General features: G+C 38.4%; 1 long non-coding RNA gene across 2 annotated transcripts; it reads right to left on the reverse strand.

Annotated features, from left to right (window-relative positions):
* Positions 1–1,931: 1,931 nt before the first annotated feature.
* On the reverse strand, positions 1,932–6,663 carry LOC140847914 (uncharacterized). Of its 2 annotated transcripts, none has more exons than XR_012128189.1 (3): positions 5,536–6,663; positions 4,158–4,295; positions 1,932–2,127 (listed from the first exon to the last, which is right to left on the reverse strand). It is a non-coding gene; the product is annotated as an uncharacterized lncRNA (long non-coding RNA). The 2 variants fall into 2 exon arrangements; XR_012128190.1 differs by having other exon boundaries at positions 4,168–4,295; positions 5,536–6,662.
* Between the last annotated feature and the right edge of the window lie 11,223 nt (positions 6,664–17,886).

The following is a 17,886-nucleotide window of genomic DNA, read 5'->3' on the forward strand; positions in this document are numbered from 1 at the left end:
AATTAACCACGGTCCCTCATTTTTTCTACTTTTATATTTTCTACTATCACTTACTTTGACTTGCTCATCAATCTCTGTTACCTATTCTATATTCTGTAGAGCTTAATGAGGAATTAAGATTCTTCAAGGTATGAATTTTATTATTAATGACATTTATGGGTAACCACTTATTTTATGTTTAAGCGTGCATACTGGTTATTGGGTGCTGTAAAGACATAGGTTTCATAAAAGTTGTCAGTGAGTGGCATCACTTTAATTACAGTATGCACCAGGATCTTCAGAATTCACTTGTTAAACCTGGAATAAGCACAGTCAGTTATGTGAGAAAAGACAGCCTTGAGTGGCCTGTTTTCCAAGTTAAAAGAGGGCAAGTTGACTCCAGAGTATAGAGTGCCATGAGTTAGGAAATGAATATATAACAAAATTATTTTCTTTAAGACAAAATCATCAGATTTAAACTCTAAATTTTAAGCAAGTGAGCAAAAAAAAAAACCCAAAATTTGGATGGAAACTTTGAAGCCCTTCCATCACAAGGACTGCTAAAAGTTTCATCCATGAGCCTGGCCTGGCTTAAAGTGGTGGTTGTGAAACATCACCTGGGAGTCCCTGGAGTCCCAAGATCCATCTGCTCATGGGGTCCAAGAGGTCCAAGTATTTTTGCTATAAAGCTCAATGTTACTTGCCATTTCCATTCTCATTCTCTTTACAAGCATACAGTGTAATGTTCCAGAGATATGGTATGTGATAACATCAGAGCTCTAATAGTTAATGCGATGTATGATCATGTACATTTGTATTTAGAATGTTTCAGTTTTAACTTCTAATGTCATGACTATCAATAGATACAACCCATTTAACTAAAACTTCCTAGGAATTCTCAGCAATTTTTAATAATACAGAGGAATCCTAAGACCAAAACATTTCAGAATTACTGTTTTAAAAGTCTCCCAATATTTATCAGGGTATAATTACTTTTCGCCGTTTTAATAATGAAAGAGCTCTCTCCCTCTCTCTCTCTGTCACAAATGGCCAACATTGGAAGTTGAATAAATTGAGCACCCGGACTGTGTTCATTTCAGTACCATTGGGTGAACACCTCAAGATGGGCTGATATGAGTCCAAAGAAACAAAAACTTCCTTTGGCTGTGTCACCTTCTGTGTTTTCCTTCACTGTGTCCTCTATATGAAGGGTCATCAACTGTGGCCCGCAGGCCAAATCCAGTCTACCATCTGGCTTCGGAACAGTCGTCTGGGAGCAGTCATGCTTATTCACTTATGTCTTGTCTACGACTGCTTTCAAACTATTATGGCCCCACTTAGCAGATGTGACAGCACCTGGCCTCTCTCATTCAGGTTTGACTTAATGAGGTATGAAGCTGGTAACAGGCCATGTTAGTGTAACAGTATGTAAAATAAGCTGTGTTTCTCAACGAGGCATGGCTTTTCTGACTCCTGTACTTCCAGCAGGAGTCTTTAAGAGCCTGTCTCAGCAGTACTGCTGCACACCAGTGAAGTTCTGAGTGTCTGCCATTTATGTATGGTTCTTCCAGGAAGGTATTGCTGTGTTCCCAGTTTTAAAGACAGTTATTATTATTAGTGAGATAAATCAGTATGTAATAAGAAACATTCATGTACTAAATGTAATTCACTGTTATAAAATATTCTATTTTTATTTATCATATTTTACCTTATTTTCTACTTTATTATGACAAGTTCAATTTGTTATAATGTGATTATAGAGGAAAGATACAATATTTAACTTAAAAATCTTTTATGTACACAAAGATATATGGGATTTTAGGGGTCATGACTAAATGAATTCCTTTTCAGACTATTGAAATAAACACCATCTCAAATTTTAAGTTACTTACATTAGCTTTAAGAATAATTCTGAATATTGAACTATTAAGAAAGAAATTAAGAAAGAACAAATATACATGTAACTTATACACCGTTTTTCTTCATTGGTCTTTCATTATCAAAACTCCCTTATTCTTACTTTATCTATGGTAGACCACCAAGGGCAATTCAGTATCTCAACTCTTACCTGGAGAAGAGTTTCGATTATTTTGAGAAGAATTTTTAATTCCCTTGTCCACTTTGTACATATCAATTAGTTGGCAAATGCTATGTGTAAAGAAAGGTTACAAATAATATTACTACTTTAGTACTGATTTGAAAAACATTTATCAAATAACATTCCTAAGAATATTTTGGATAATAACAGCTAATACAAAGCCTTAATTAGCCCATATACTCCAAATTTCTAAGTGTTACAAACTTTTTATCAAGCAAATAATTAAATATGACAAGCGGTAAGATAGTAAGGTGGACCAGTCATGAACTGAGGGCACTATAGCTCAGTAAATGAGTCAGACTTAGCGTGCCATAATGGATGGATGTGTCTTGAACTCAGAAGGCCTAGCTCTATAACCAACAGCTTTTTGTTATTGGACAAGCTGCTTCTCTTCAATTCAAAGTCTTGCTCTAGAAATTAGGGATCTTGCTCTAGAAAGTAGGGATCTTGCCGCCTCATTTTACAAAGTTGTTGCAAGGGTTTCATAAGCTACTATACCCCCAAAATGCTCACAGGAACACTCAAGGAATGGAATGATTTGCTCTTCAACTTGAAACTATTTTGGAATACCAAATAAAACCCAGTGGGTTTTCACATGTTCTAACAAGTTAGCTGCCGTGTTCAGAAGACGTAATTATTTTCGGTTAACTGTTCTTTCTTTTTGGTAATTTAGGTGATAAGTAACTTATAAATATACTACCTCATTAAGTTGGATGACAGCATTGTCCCCTATCACTGTAGCTAATCACACCGACGGCACAAACCAATAGAAGTCAAAACCTGGCGCCGACTGCTACTTTTTCCTCTCCATCTACTCAAACTTTGAACTAGCAGGTCTTTATCTGAATGATGTTTCATCTCCATGTCATCTCCAGTTGACTTGAAAGACTTACCCCTACTCTTGTACATGTGGACATGGATGGGGCTTAGCTCTCCTAATGCCAAGTAACCTACTTGAGATTCAGAGATTCCTGTTGAGTGGCTGGCTTTCTTGTGAGGCAGAATCTGAAAGTATTTTGAAACCTGAACTCCACTCAAGGCACTTTGGAAATTTTCATCATTATGGAAAACAGACCACTTAAGGGGTGAACCTTAATTATGGAATCTCAGGCAAACTGGTCCCACTATTTAGGTCAGGGCAATATGGGGTGTTCCATGACCTAAGAAACCCTCTACCCTGTGGGTACAGAACATCCTACGAGAAGGCAAGTCTAATCTCTTCCTGCAGCCTTATCTGAACCTCTCTGCTAATATCTGCAGCTAATGGTCCCACCTAATATCGGCAAACAGGACAGACAATATCCTCAAAGGGTGAGTCATTGTGAGGGTCTCAGGCTAGGGTGCAGGCTCTCCATAAGGCTTTTGAGGGTGTGCAGAAAAGTGTGTTGCTGAAGCTAGCAGGCCCAGCTGCCAGAACAGGGAGCTCATGCTCTGAAATAGTGGCTGAACATACAAGCATATGTATGTGAACTGAGAAAAGGTGTGGCTTTTCCAGTCTAGTGTGGATCACCATGAAGACAGGAATCTAGAAAGGCAAGGACATCCTGGGAGCAAAGGTCAATCAGCACTGCCTGTAGGGCCATTTCAGTAGCAATGCTGCAGCAGTACAAGCAGTGGAAACAAACAGAACATAGAGTGTCCTTTCCCGCCCCCTCCAAGGGACTTATGAAAGAGCACTGTCTCTTTGGTCTTAGGGAAACCCTTGGGTTCTTGGAAAATTCAGGGGGGAGAGTATAGGGGTAGTACCCAGGGAAAAAAGCAGGATTTTCTGCTATTGTGAACATGTCCAGGTAACAGTAGAAAATTCGGAGATGTGACATTATTTGTGCCTCATGCATAGCTGATATACATAGAATTAAATGGATAATGTTATATCTTAAAAAAAGTCCTGTGATAAAGAACTGGGCACCATTGCTACCAGTCTAGCTTTTTGCAGGGTTTCTGGCTGATGATGTGCCCTATGTGTAGTGCCAGTCCAAAACTGACTGAACCAAACTACGAAATCACCTGTTACATATTGAGTAACAGTTATTTTAAACATTAGTTCAGTGGTAGCTAGCATTTTAATGTAAATACTTACGTATTCAAACCTCTCTTATAAGCATAATTTTCTGCAGTCCATCCAAGGGTATCTTCCGAAAAGACATCAATATCTTGCTGAAGAAGCAGCCTGGCTATAACTGTTGATCCATTATCTATAGCAAGCATGAGTGTTGTTCTAAAATGACAGAGAAATAACTTCACCCTTAGGAACTTTGTTACTTAAATAGCTAACTTGATACACTTTACCAAGTTAAAATCTTGCCTGTCTGTGTAGAACTGACCATTCTCATGGTCAAGGGTTCATCTTTGTAAATTACCTCCAAGACTAAAAGGAATGGACAAAAAGGAAGCCTTTTGTCCCACTTGGCTATTATGTAGTAGAAGTTGCTACTTTCAAGTCCTCTGGTGGACAAGAAACTATAGTGAGGTCACTTTTCTGAAATCGGTGAAGATTTAAATGAAGAATCCCCCATTTCTTCCTTAGTCCAGTATATTATACTTGAAAAAGACTGAAGTCTGATACATTAAAGCTATTTGCAGGCTTATAACAATATTAGTAATAATGGTAGTACTCATAGTTGCAGTTAAGATGCTAAGTATGTGCTAGGCACTAAACTAAATGATGTATCTATAATCTTATACACAACCATTCTTGAAGGATATATTATAATCCTATTTTATATCAAACATATTGGTGCTGATAAGTAATGTTCCCAAGGTCACACGCCTAACAAGCAGGAAAGTGAGGTATCACACCCAGTCTTGTGAGAACCTAAAGCCCACCTCCTTTCTCTTTATCACCCACCTATGACTTGTCTTCAGTAAATGGAAAGTTTGTTCAACTAAAGCTATCTTTCTTCCTTCTACCATACCAATGAAAAATAAAAACATCAAAATATATTAGAAGTGAAAAAGGATAAAAACTCATGAGCCCATAGTATCTGGTAATAGTCATTAACAGTCACTTAGGAATAACCTAGTAACATCATTATTCTTTAAAGAAAGCAACTTAAAGCAAAGACACTTCCAAAAGACAAAAATCAATTCCTTTTTAAGCTCAAGAAGCATCTTTTAGGAAAAAATGTATGTAAAGTAGAGGTAAAAAAAATACTATAAAAGCATTAAGAAGTCCAAAATTGTGTCCTTAAAAAGCCTGTATTTTATAAAAACCAATATGAAACCCACCCTTTAGCTAATCTAAAAATCATGAGCAAAAAAGTCAGATTGCAAATGTCATCAGCTAATATTGTAAAAGAACCCTGCTGTACAGACTGTTGCCTAGTCAGAATCATTGCTTTTCTACTAATGATGTGTTGATATTTTCCACTACGTAATTATCAATTAATCCTACACTTAATCTTCTGATGTGTTTATCACGACGCTAGAGAAATACAAGGTTTAAGAAAATACTGTACCTTTTTTTCTTATCAACAGCATGTACATTTGCTCCTTTAGTTAACAAATACTTTGTCATTTCACACTTTCTTTGCCTTATAGCAAGCAAAAGTGGTGTGAAGCCTTCCTGTAAATCAGCAAAAACAATTTACAATTTAGAAAATCATATATTTCTAAACTGAATAAAAAAGTTATGAAAGATCCTCTGCCCTTAAACATATAATATAGAAGGAAAATAAAAAGTGGCCCCTTCCTTCTCAGCCCTCAGTTTTCACCTGCTGCTCCTTCTCTGGCAATGCCCTTCCTCTACACCTCTTCGACAGACTACCTGCAAAGGCATTCTCCACAACTCACTGCAAATACTGAAGTCTTCCAGGAAGTCTTTGCTTCCCTTCACAGTATTGACCATGGTGTGCTGTACTTGCCTTACTGCTTCCCCTCTAAACCAAGAGTTTCTTGAGGACAGGGGCTATTTCTTAATCTCTCTGTATCTCCAAGCTTTAAGATGTAGTAGGAAGTGCTTTAACTATTTTTACTGAGTTAACCGAAGTGAGTCTCTCTAGGGTACTGTTTCTTACAACAATTATTCCAAAGAATATGTACTTTACCAAAAGTTAATGACTATGCCACAGTGAGAATTCCATGTTCTGTATTTGAGAAATATTTTAAAGCTGTGCTTTATATGTCTAGTACTAAGGAAATCTGTTTAACTTTGCTTACTCCCTATCTGCCCAATACTTCTTTGTTGCAAACATTAACATTTGAGGAATTAAGTGTTTCAGGGATAGTTCTGACAGCTTTCCAGTAAAAATGAGGGTTTTTCCCATGTGTACAAAATTGCTTGATTCTTCTATCAATGGTGTCAGGTTCCAAGATGTCAATGTCAGGCACTACTGCTTCGAATGGGTCACTAGAAAATGGACTCTGAATTAAAAACGACACGCTTCGAATGAAAGGATTGCTTATAACCAAATGGTCCATGGGTTTTGTCCTATAAGAAGATAGTTTTGTTTTACCTTTGCTGTTAGTAAGCTCAATATGAAATTTTAATCCCAATTGTAATGATAACCCTGGGCCCACTAAAAAATCTTTTTATTTAGGATTCCATTTTAATTGCCACTTAAAATTGTATTCCATGCAAAATATGAATCAAATAAAAATATAATGGCTTATCAATAAAACTTCTAATACTGATCTACATGGATTATTTGTAGCATAATGGAAGTTAACTAAATCACTTGCATTTTTAAGGAACAATGCTGAGGGAAAAGATATAATATTGTCTACACTAAACAGATAACCTAAATGACTGTAACCATGATCAACCTCATTAGGTTTATAGACATTCCAGTGGGGATAGGATTACCAATAATACATGTAAAAAAAAGTCATTTAAAAAACCACTTATAGAAAAGATGGCAGCATAAGAGGTGAGACAGAGAACTCCTAAAATGACACATAATATGAAAATATAATTAATACAACTAATCCTGAAAGAGCAACAGGAAAGAAGGCTGCACCAGACTGCATACACATGGAGCAAAGAGCAGACCTCACAGAATATGGTAACATACCTGACCTGGTGGGACCCAACCCTTTCCCCTACCCCAGCCCAGCAGAAGAGGAAGAAACAGAGCAGGGGGTGAGTGGACGCCTGGGACTCCTGAACACCTAGCCCTGGATATCTGCTCTGGGAGCACGAACCTACATTGCACGCTGCTCTGATTTAGTGCGGTTGGAAAGCTAAGACAGGCTGAATACCTGCAGAGATGGAAATTCCAGCTGCTTGTGGAAAACAGGGATTCATATCTGGCTGATGTGGGTGGGCAGTCTGAGAGACTTCCTAAAAGTGAGAGGGCTGCTAAAGGGACAAGGATTGTGCAGAGCTTACTGCTCAGGAGAATGGACAGGTAGCCAAAATTGTCTGGGTGCACTCTTCCCAGCAGGTTGGGAGCTTAAACTATCTTTAGGCACTCCATTCCCCTGGCTACATACACAGCTCCAAGGCCCCCACCACCACTATGATACACAGCCTGCTGTGTCTTACTCCTGCCTGGCTAGCGTGCAGCTGGCTCGGGATCACAAACCAGCAAAACTTGCCCTGCCATCAGGCCAGCCAGAGGGAAGCTCCGCCTACGGCAGCTACAAACACACAGCATAGAGGCTTACACCTGTGTGTTTGGCCCACTGGTTTGGGCAGTGGAGACAGGCATAGCAGCCCGGAAGCAGGAAACAGCTCTTTCCTCCACCAAGGCACCAACACAGCTCTGCTGCGACCCCCGACATTGCTCCAGGCGCTAAACAGCTCCAGAGAGTAGAGCTTCTGGGCACTACAGGGCACCACAGACAAACTATGAACTGTCAAAGGAACTTGGTTGAAAGCAAAATGATGAATACACTTGAGAAAGATTGAAATGAAATCGACCTCATGAATCTTCCTGAAAGATATTTCAAAATAAAAATCATTGACATACTCATGGAGGTATAGAAAAATATTCAAGATCTCAGGAATGAATTTAGGACAGAGATCAAATAGTTGAAGAACACAATGGAGGGTATTAAAAGCAGATTAGATACAGTGGAGACAATAAATGAAATAGAAATTAGGGATATGGAAGAGAAATACAAAGAAGCTGAGGCACAAAGACTGGAAGAATACTGAGAGAACTGTGTGACCAACACAAATGGAACAATATTTGATTATAGGGGTACCAGAAGAAAAAGATAGAAGGTGTCTTTTAGGAAGTAATTGCTGAAAACTTCCCCAATCTGGGGAAGGAGATAGTCTCTCAGGCCATGGAGGTGCACAGATCTCCCAACACAGGGACCCAAGGACAAAAACACCAAAACATATAATAATTAAAATGGCAAAGATCAAGGATAAGGACAGACTAGTAAAAGAAGCCAGAGACAGAAATAAGATAATATACAAAGGAAAACCCATCAGGCTTTCATCAGATTTCTCAGCAGAAACCTTACATGCCAGAAATGAGTGGAATGATATATTTAATGCAATGAAGAAGAAGGGCCTCAAACCAAGAAAACTTTATCCAGCAAGATTATCTTTTCAATTTGAAGGAGGGATCAAAGAATAACCAGATAAGGAAAAGCAGAGAGAATTTAGCTCCCAGAAACCATCTCTACAGTGTATTTTGGAGGGACTGCTACAGATGGAAGTGCTCCTAAGGTTTAATAGCTGTCACCAGAGGTAATAAAAAGGGATAGACAAAAAGTACAGAATCTGATATATAATATATAAGGAATGGAGGAGGAAGAAAAGGAGGGAAAAAGAAAAAAAAGAACCTTTAGATTGTATTTGTAATAGCATACTAAGTGAGTTAAGTTAGAGTCTTAGATAGTAAGAAAGTTACCCTTGAACATTTGGTAAACACAGATCTAAACCCTGCAATGGCAATAAGTACATACCTATTGATAATCACCCTTAAAGTAAATGGTCTGAAAGCACGAATCAAAAGACATAGTCACTGAACGGACAAAAAACAAGACCCATCTATATGCTGCCTACAAGAGACTCACTTCAAAATCAAAGACATGCACAGACTAAATGTGAAGGGATGGAAAAAGGTAGTTCATGCAACTAATAGGGAGAAAAAATCAGGTGTTGTAGTACTAGTATCAGACAAAATAGACTTTAAAGAAAGTCACAAGAGAAAAAGAAGGACATTACATAATGATAAAGGGATCAATCCAACAAGAATATATAACCATTATAAATATCTATGCTCTGAACACAGAAGCACCTACATATGTGAAAGAAATACTAACTGAATTAAAAGGGAAAATAGAATGCAATGCATTCATTCTAGGAGACTTCAACACTCCACTCACTCTGAAGGACAGATCAATCAGACAGAAAGTAAGTAAGGACACAGAGGCATGAACAAAACATTAGAATAGATGGACCTAATGGACATCTACACTACTCTACACCCAAAAGCAGCAGGACACACATTGTTTTCAAGTGCACATGGAACATTTTCCAGAATAGACCACATACTAGGCCACAAAAAGAGACTCAGTAAATTAGAAAAGATAGAAATTGTGCCAACCAACTTTTCATATCATAAGGGTATAAAACTAGATACAAACTGTACAAAGAAAACTAAAAGGCTCACAAATACATGGAGGCTTAACAACATGCTCCTAATCAATCAATGGATCAATGACTAAAGTAAAGCAGAGATCAAGCAATATATGGAGACAAATGAAAACACCACCACAACGCAACTACTTCTGTGGGATGCAGTGAAAACAGTTCTAAAAGGGAAGTATATAGCCATTCAGGCCTATTTAAAGAAGGTAGAACAATCCAAGATGAATTGTCTAAATTCACAATTATTGAAACTGTTCAAAGAACAAATGAGTCCCAAAATCAGTAACAGGAGGGACATAATAAAGATCAGAGAAGAAATAAATAAAACTGAGGAGAATAAAACAATAGAAAAAATTAATGAAACCACTAGCTGGTTCATTGAAAAGTAAACAAAGCTGATAAACCCCTAGCAAGACTTATTAAGAAAAAAAGAGAATCTACACAAATAAACAGAATCAGAAATGAGGAAGGAAAAATCACTACAGACCCCACAGAAATACAAAGAATTATCAGAGAATGCTATGAAAATCTGTATGCTAACAAACTGGATAACCTAGAAGAAATGGACAACTTTCTAAAAAAATACAACCTGCCAAGACTGACCCAGGAAGAAACAGAAAATCTAAACAAATCAATTGCCAGCAATGAAATTGAATTGGTGATCAAAATACTACCCCAGAACAAAAGCCCCATACCAGAGGGATTCATTGCTGAATTTTATCAGACATTTAGAGAAGACATAATACCCATTTTCTCCTTAAAGTTTTCCAAAAAATAGAAGAGGAGGGAATACTTCCTAACTCATTCTATGAAGCCAGCATCACTCTAATACCAAAACAAGGCAAAGACACCACAAAAAAAAAAAAAAGAGAAAACTACAGACCAATATCCCTGATGAACACAGATGCAAAAATACATAGCAAGATATTAGGAAAGTGAATTCAAAGATACATCAAGAGGATCATACACCATGATCAAGCGGGATTCATCTCAGGAATGCAAGGACAGTACTACATTAGAAAATCCATCATCAGCATCCACCAAATTAACAAAAAGAGGGACCAAAACCATACGATCTTTCCGTAGATGCTGAAAAAGGATTTAACAGTATTCAACATCCATTCATGATAAAAACTTTCAAGAAAATCGGTATAGGAGGGTGAGTTCCTCAATATAATAAAGGCCATATCTGACAAAACCACAGCCAACATCATACTTAACAGCAAGAAGCTGAAAGCTTTTCCTCTAAGATTGGGAACAAGACAAGGATTCCCACTCTCCATGCTTTTATTCATCATAGTACTGGAGGTCCTAGCCACAGCAATCACACAACACAAAGAAAGAAAATGCATCCAGATTGGTAAAGAAGAATTCAAACTGTCACTGTTTGCAGATGACATGATACTGTATGTAAAGAACCCTAAGGACTCCATTCCAAAACTACTAGAACTAATATCTGAATTCAGCAAAGTTGCAGGATACAAAATGAATACAGAGAAATCTGTTGCATTCCTATACGGTAATGATGAACTAGCAGAAAGAGAAATAAGGAAAACAATTCCATTCACAAAAGCAGCAAAAAGAATAAAATACCTAGGAATAAACCTAACCAAGGAAGTGAAAGACCTATACTCTGAAAACTACAAGAATCTCCTAAGGGAAATTAAAGAGGATACCTATAAATGGAAAATCACCCCATGCTCTTGGAGAGGAAGAATTAATATTGTTAAAATCGCCATCGTGCCTAATTGAATCTACAGATTTAACACAATCCCTAACAAAATACCGACAGCATTCTTCAATGAACTGGAAGAGTTCTAAAATTGATATGGAACCACAAAAGAACCCGAATAGCCAAAGCAATCCTGAGAAGGAAGAATAAAGCAGGGGGACCGCGCTTCCCAACCTCAAGCTCTACCTCAAACCACAGTAATCAAGACAATTTGGTACTGGCACAAGAACAGAGCCATAGACCAGTGGAACAGAATAGAGAGTCCAGATATTAACCCACGCATATGTGGTCAATTAATGTATTATAGAGGAGCCATTGATATACAATGGGGAAATGACAGCCTCTTCAACAGCTGATGTTAGAAAAACTGGACAGCTAAATGTAAGAGAATGAAACAGGATTATTGTGTAGCTCCATACACAAAAGTAAATTTGAAATGGATCAAAGACCTGAATGGAAGTCATGAAACCATAAAACTCTTAGACATAAGCAACTTCTTCATAAACATATCTCCGCAGGCAAGGGAAACAAAAGCAAAAATGAACAAGTGGGACTATATCAAACTAAAAAGCTTCTGTACAGCAAAGGACACCATCAGATTAACAAAAAGGCATCCTGCAGTATGGGAGAATATATTCATAAATGACAGATCCAATAATGGGTTGACCTCCAAAATACAGAAAGAGCTCAGGCACCTCAACAAACAAAAAGCAAATAACCCAATTAAAATGTGGGCACAGGATCTGAACAGACACTTCTCTAAAGAAGAAATTCAGATGCCCAACTGGCATGTGAAAAGATGCTCCACATCACACAAATCAGAGACATGCAAATTAAAACCTCAGTGAGATATCACCTCACACCAGTTAGGATGGCCAACATTGAAAGGACAAAACAACAACAAATGATGGTGAGGTTGTGGAGGAAAGGAAACCCTCCTACACTGCTGATGGGAATGTAAATTGGTTCAACCATTGTGGAAAGTAGTATGGAGGTTCCTCAGAAAACTAAAAATAGAAATACCATTTGACCCAGGAATTCCACTCCTGGGAATTTACCCTAAGGATGCAGGAACCCAGTTTGAAAAAGACATAGGTGCACCCCTATGTTTTTGGCAGCACTATTTACAATAGCCAAAAAATGGAAGCAATGTAAGGGTCCCTCAGTAGATGAATGGATAAAGAAGATGTGGTACATATACACAATGGAACACTATTCAGCCATAAGAAGAAAACAAATCCTACCATTTGCAACAACGTGGATGGAGCTAGAGGGTATTATGCTCAGTGAAATAAGCCAGGCAGAGAAAGACAAGTGTCAGATGATTTCACTCATCTGTGGAGTGTAAGATCAAAGCAAAAAGTTAAGGAACAAAACAGCAGCAGACTCACAGAACCCACGAATGGAGTCACAGTTACCAAAGGGAAACGGAGTGAGGAGGACGGGTGGGAAGGGAGGGATAAGCGGAAAAAGGGGCATTATGATTAGCATACATAATGTGTGTGGTGGGGGGAGACACGGGAAAGGCAGTTTAACACAGATAAGTAGTGATTCTATAACATCTTACTACACTAGTGGAAAGTGACCTTAATGGGGTATGTGGTGGGGACTTGATAATGGGGGGAATCTAGTAACCACAATATTGTTCATGTAGGTGTATGTTAATGATGTATCAATAAATAAATGAATGAATAAATAAAAATAAGCAAATAAAAAGGGAATAAGTAAATATAAACCTCTTATAAATTCTAATTTAAGTCAAGCCTATTCCTGAGATTAATATATGACGTAAACTCTACATTGTAAATTAATACAAACCATCTCAAAAATCTTGAATATTTATCAAAAAATACTATAAAATAGTCTAACGTCAAATTGTAACCTCCAGTGTTTATAGAGGGCAAAGTAGGTGACTCAAGGAAGTAAAGACCGCAGGTGGGGACAGGGGAACAGATAAAGGGGAAGCCCTCTGCACAGCACCACACCTCAGAGTAGGCATGATTCCACGTTGCAGATATGATCCTTTAAGAGAAGCCTGAAGCCCAGATTTCTACATGAGTCCCCTTCATTTTAAATATTGACTCAATTTATTGGGGCAAATTAAATGTATTCAGGGGCCACAGTTAGTCTATAGTTCACTTGTTTTACATTTTTCACATTTCCCAGTGGTTGTGTATAAAACAAATCGGTGTATGCAAAAATCTCCCCTTTTTTTAGTATCATATGGTTTACCAAAACACTGGGCCCCAACATGTAATAAAAATTGCTATTAAGATTCATAATACCCAGAAATAGGATCACTCCTACACTGTTGGTGGGACTGCAAGTTGGTACAACCACTGTGGAAAGCAGTATGGAGGTTCCTCAAAAGACTAAAAATAGAAATACTGTTTGACCCAGGAATTCCACTCCTGGAAATTTGCCTGAAGAAAACAAAATCCCTGCTTCAAAAACATATATGCACCCCTATGTTTATTGTCACACCGTTTACAATAGCCAAAATGTGGAAGCAACCTAAGCATCCATCAGTAGATGACTGGATAAAGATGTGGTACATATACAATGGAATATTATTTTGCTCTGAAAAGGAAATCCTGCCACTTGCAACAACATGAATGCATCTTGAGGGTATTATGATCAGGGAGATAAGCCAGGTGCAGAAAGACAAATACCATATGATTTCACTTATTTGTGGAATATAAAAAGAAGAAAAAGAAAAAGAACAAAACAGCATTAGACTCACAGACACTGAGAAGCGTCTAGTGGTTACAAAGGGGGAGCAAACTAGGCAGGGATGTTGGAGGGAGGAGGAGGGGTACTATAGAACCATCGTGCTGTACATTTGATAAAAACCAAAAATGATTCATAATACCACCTCAAAGAATTTTTCCAATGCTTATGAAAGCTACAATCTATTTTTATTTAATTCTCCCAGATTGTTAATCAAATGGATAACTAGTTCTTAGGACTGCTGAACCTAAACTATTAAAAAAATTCCCATCACTTTTGTCACTAACTACATGGATTTTGATATTTAAAATTGCAATTCTAATTATGCCAGGGATCTGTGAATTTAACAGACATACTGAGACACTCTATCACACGGCTTCAGCTAAAAAGAAGGTCCATGATTTATTACTATTGCCATCGGAGAACCCTGCTTGTGATAACCAATTTGTTGGCCTAATGACTTTAATGATACCAAAAGATGCAAAATCCTTCAAGGGTCAGCCTCTACTTATTAAGACTATCCAGAAGCAAATTACTAAAGACTCTTTGAGTGCTAGGGAATAACTGATGGCTGGAAGGAAAAACATGTTTTGTTTAGGCCAACAGATATCGCCAGTAATATTCTTTTTAAACTTCTCAGTCACAGAGGTAGGGCCAGATGGAAGTCAGGCTAAAATTGTCAGAAAGGAGAGAGCTGAAGGAAGTAGTAACCTATCAAACTCCAACTCTTCTAGGGATTTCTTAAGTTTGTGAGATCTGCAAATTTATATATTACACTTATCCATTCAGTAGTTGTTAAGCAAGAGCTGTATCAGTACCTCAAGGAAATATTTCCAAATATACATACATATCCAGGCCTTACTGGACTTGGTTTTTTAAAGTTTCCCAGGCAATTCGATTAACCAGCACAACCCTAGCTGAGCACTGGTGCACTGGACAATCACGTCATTCTCATCTCTCACATATGTGGTCAATTCCTGCTATCACTAGAGGATTTTATCAAAGAAAGGAAAGCACAAGAGATGAGTCACTTAGCAAAACTGCATTCAATTTTTCTCGGTGGGGGCAGAACAGGGACTTGTAAGGAAACCCAAAATGTAACTTGATTTCGTTATTCATAAACTCCTCCCTTCCCATCAAGATGTTCTAGATCTGAAGGCAGAGTTTAGCTCCCGTCTACATGGCTGTTTCTGAGAGAACGGGATATATCAGTTCATTACATCATCTTCCCTCGTTTCCCACCTCATCACCAACTGCTCCCTGCCAGTCTGGTTCCTCAGAGTCCTCCTAATGTTGATCTCTAAGCAAGTTTACAACCCATTCATCCTCTTTCCCAAACAAACAATTATTTTCCCTCAAGGCTGAAGACATCTTGCCTAAACAGAGAAAAGCAAGAAGGACAAAGCAAACACAAAACACCTCGTCTTGTTCTTTCCCTTCATGTGCCCAAATTCCAAATTGGCCTCCATATTTCTGATTGCACTCTCTCTCCTTTTCCCTTTCCTTTTTGCCTCTGAAACTTTAGCCAGTGAAAGAGGAATCGCTTTTACGTAAGTCAGTTTTTTTAATAAAATAGAAACTCGTCAAGAGTAGCCACAATTTCAGATGATAAAATGCATTTCTTTTGTTTTCTTTTTAGATAAAGCCTATTTCCAAAGCAAACTTGGCTTTCCTGTGTTGCTTGACACCAAGTAGAAAAAAACTTGGGTGCGGAAAAAATATTTGAAAGAAAAGCTGTACTTCAGCAAATTCAGTGTTTTCACAAACATCTGCCATGAACGCATGTAACAAAGCTGTACTCTAATGCTTTCTTAGAAGAGCCATTATTTTGAGTGAAATCTTAGTTATTTTAAAATATTTTCAGTCAGGAAATGCTTGATTTTCCAATTATGTAAAATTGATCCTAACTATATTAACCTGTTGGGGCTGCCGCATGGGAGGTAACGTACGTCCAGAAGAAACAGCAGGCAGATCAGCTTCACCATCACCTGTTCCCTACATGCAGCTATAAGCTGGTGAGGAGCTGCATGAGGCTGAGCAGGAGCTACTTTGTGATATGAAAACCCTAAGGTGGTACATGGCTGGCAGAGCAGCTGCCAGTACAAGGGAATTGCCCTGCTGATGTCAAGATGTGACCCAAACCCCTCACTGGATCTTCAGAGCCCTGGGGTCCCAGAGTGCCCAGGTCCTGTGGTGTGCCGCTTCCACATCCCACATGCACTCACCCAGCTCCTCTGGCCTGGTACCAGTTCTCCACCTCTCCTTCCACCCATCCCCAGCAGCACCCATTTCCTAAGGCTCTGCAGAGCAGTCAGCCTCCACCATCACCTCACAGCCCCTCAGCCTTCAGTCCTTTGTGGGCTCTGAGCCTACCACCCCCTCCCAGGCAGTCAAGGGAAGGTCCTCCTCCTCGGGGAAAGCAGGGCCAGGAGACTGTTCTGCCCTCTGTATGGGCATCCTTTCTCTAGCCCTCCCTGACTTGGCTTTGGAGGTGTTTCCATGGTGACAGGGCCCGATGTCGAGTATGCAGTATATGTATGTGTCTACATATACACACACATACGGATGTATATGTAAAAGAATTTTATACATCAATGGCTACTAAAGAAATTAAAAACATGTTATTCAAATTTTTGTAGATAAAGGTGGTGGGTGCATACCTCATTGTTTGCCTCAATGTCTGCGTTGTGCGAGAGGAGCTGTGCCACTGTTGTTACACACTCACCACAAGCTGCATAGTGTAAAGCTGTGTTGCCATAGATGTCACTTACATTGGGATCGGCACCATGGTTTAAAAGAATATGTGCGCATTTCTCTTGCTGGCATTGCACGGCCTGTAGGTATTACACAAAGAAACACAGTATAAATTCTAGGATTTCAAAGTAGACACTCTACAGGTTTCACCAGTGAGTTATACTTAAATGAGAGAAATTGATTTATCTTCTCAGCTATTACATCAAATCCATCTCAGGCTGGCATCGACAGCTCCTACATACCTTGATCAGGGGTGTCCTCCCTAGGTTGTCACGGAGGTTAAGCTCACATTTTCTCTGTAGCAGAACAGTTACCACTTCTGCATGGCCGTTGGCACAGGCCAAATGCAGAGCAGTCCTAGGAAAGTGAGTGGACTTGTTAGGAACAATGCACTCTTCTCAAAACATACAATTATTCATGTAATTGTGAACATTAAAGAGCTAAGTCTTCAAAACAAGTCTACTTTTTCTGGAGAAGGTACAATATTTATCAGCCTTATTACTCACCACATTAATGAAAGTGCAGACTACTTGATAGAAATAGCATGACCTGGGGATTCAGCTCATCTTAGGTTTGAATCTTACACCTTAGTGATCAGTTGGCCTTTTGGTGCCTCAATTTCCTCATCAACATAATGGGGATAAAAGTAAGTTATCTCATGGGATACTACTGTTATATTTAAATAAGAATCTATGCTAAATGCTTTAGAACAGTTCCTAGCACAAACAGCAGGTCAGCAATTATTACACTATTGTTATAATTATTACTATTACTACTCCTTTATAAAGGGAATCCAATTTAGTAAAATGATATAATTGTGCCTACTTTACAAAAATGTTTTAATTAGAGCACTGTGTTTGAATCATTTTAAGATTCTCAGTCCCTCACATTTTAACATCTCACATTGGAATGCAGTATAATTCATAACGCCTGATAACTAATTGGCAGCATTTAAAACGTTTCTTATTGGTGCATAAAATAGTACAGCATCAGACAATCCACTGAATTACATTAAATGAAATAATGGTATACACAACAGAT

This window comes from Manis javanica, chromosome 2 (genome assembly GCF_040802235.1).
Source record: "Manis javanica isolate MJ-LG chromosome 2, MJ_LKY, whole genome shotgun sequence".
NCBI lineage: Eukaryota > Metazoa > Chordata > Mammalia > Pholidota > Manidae > Manis > Manis javanica.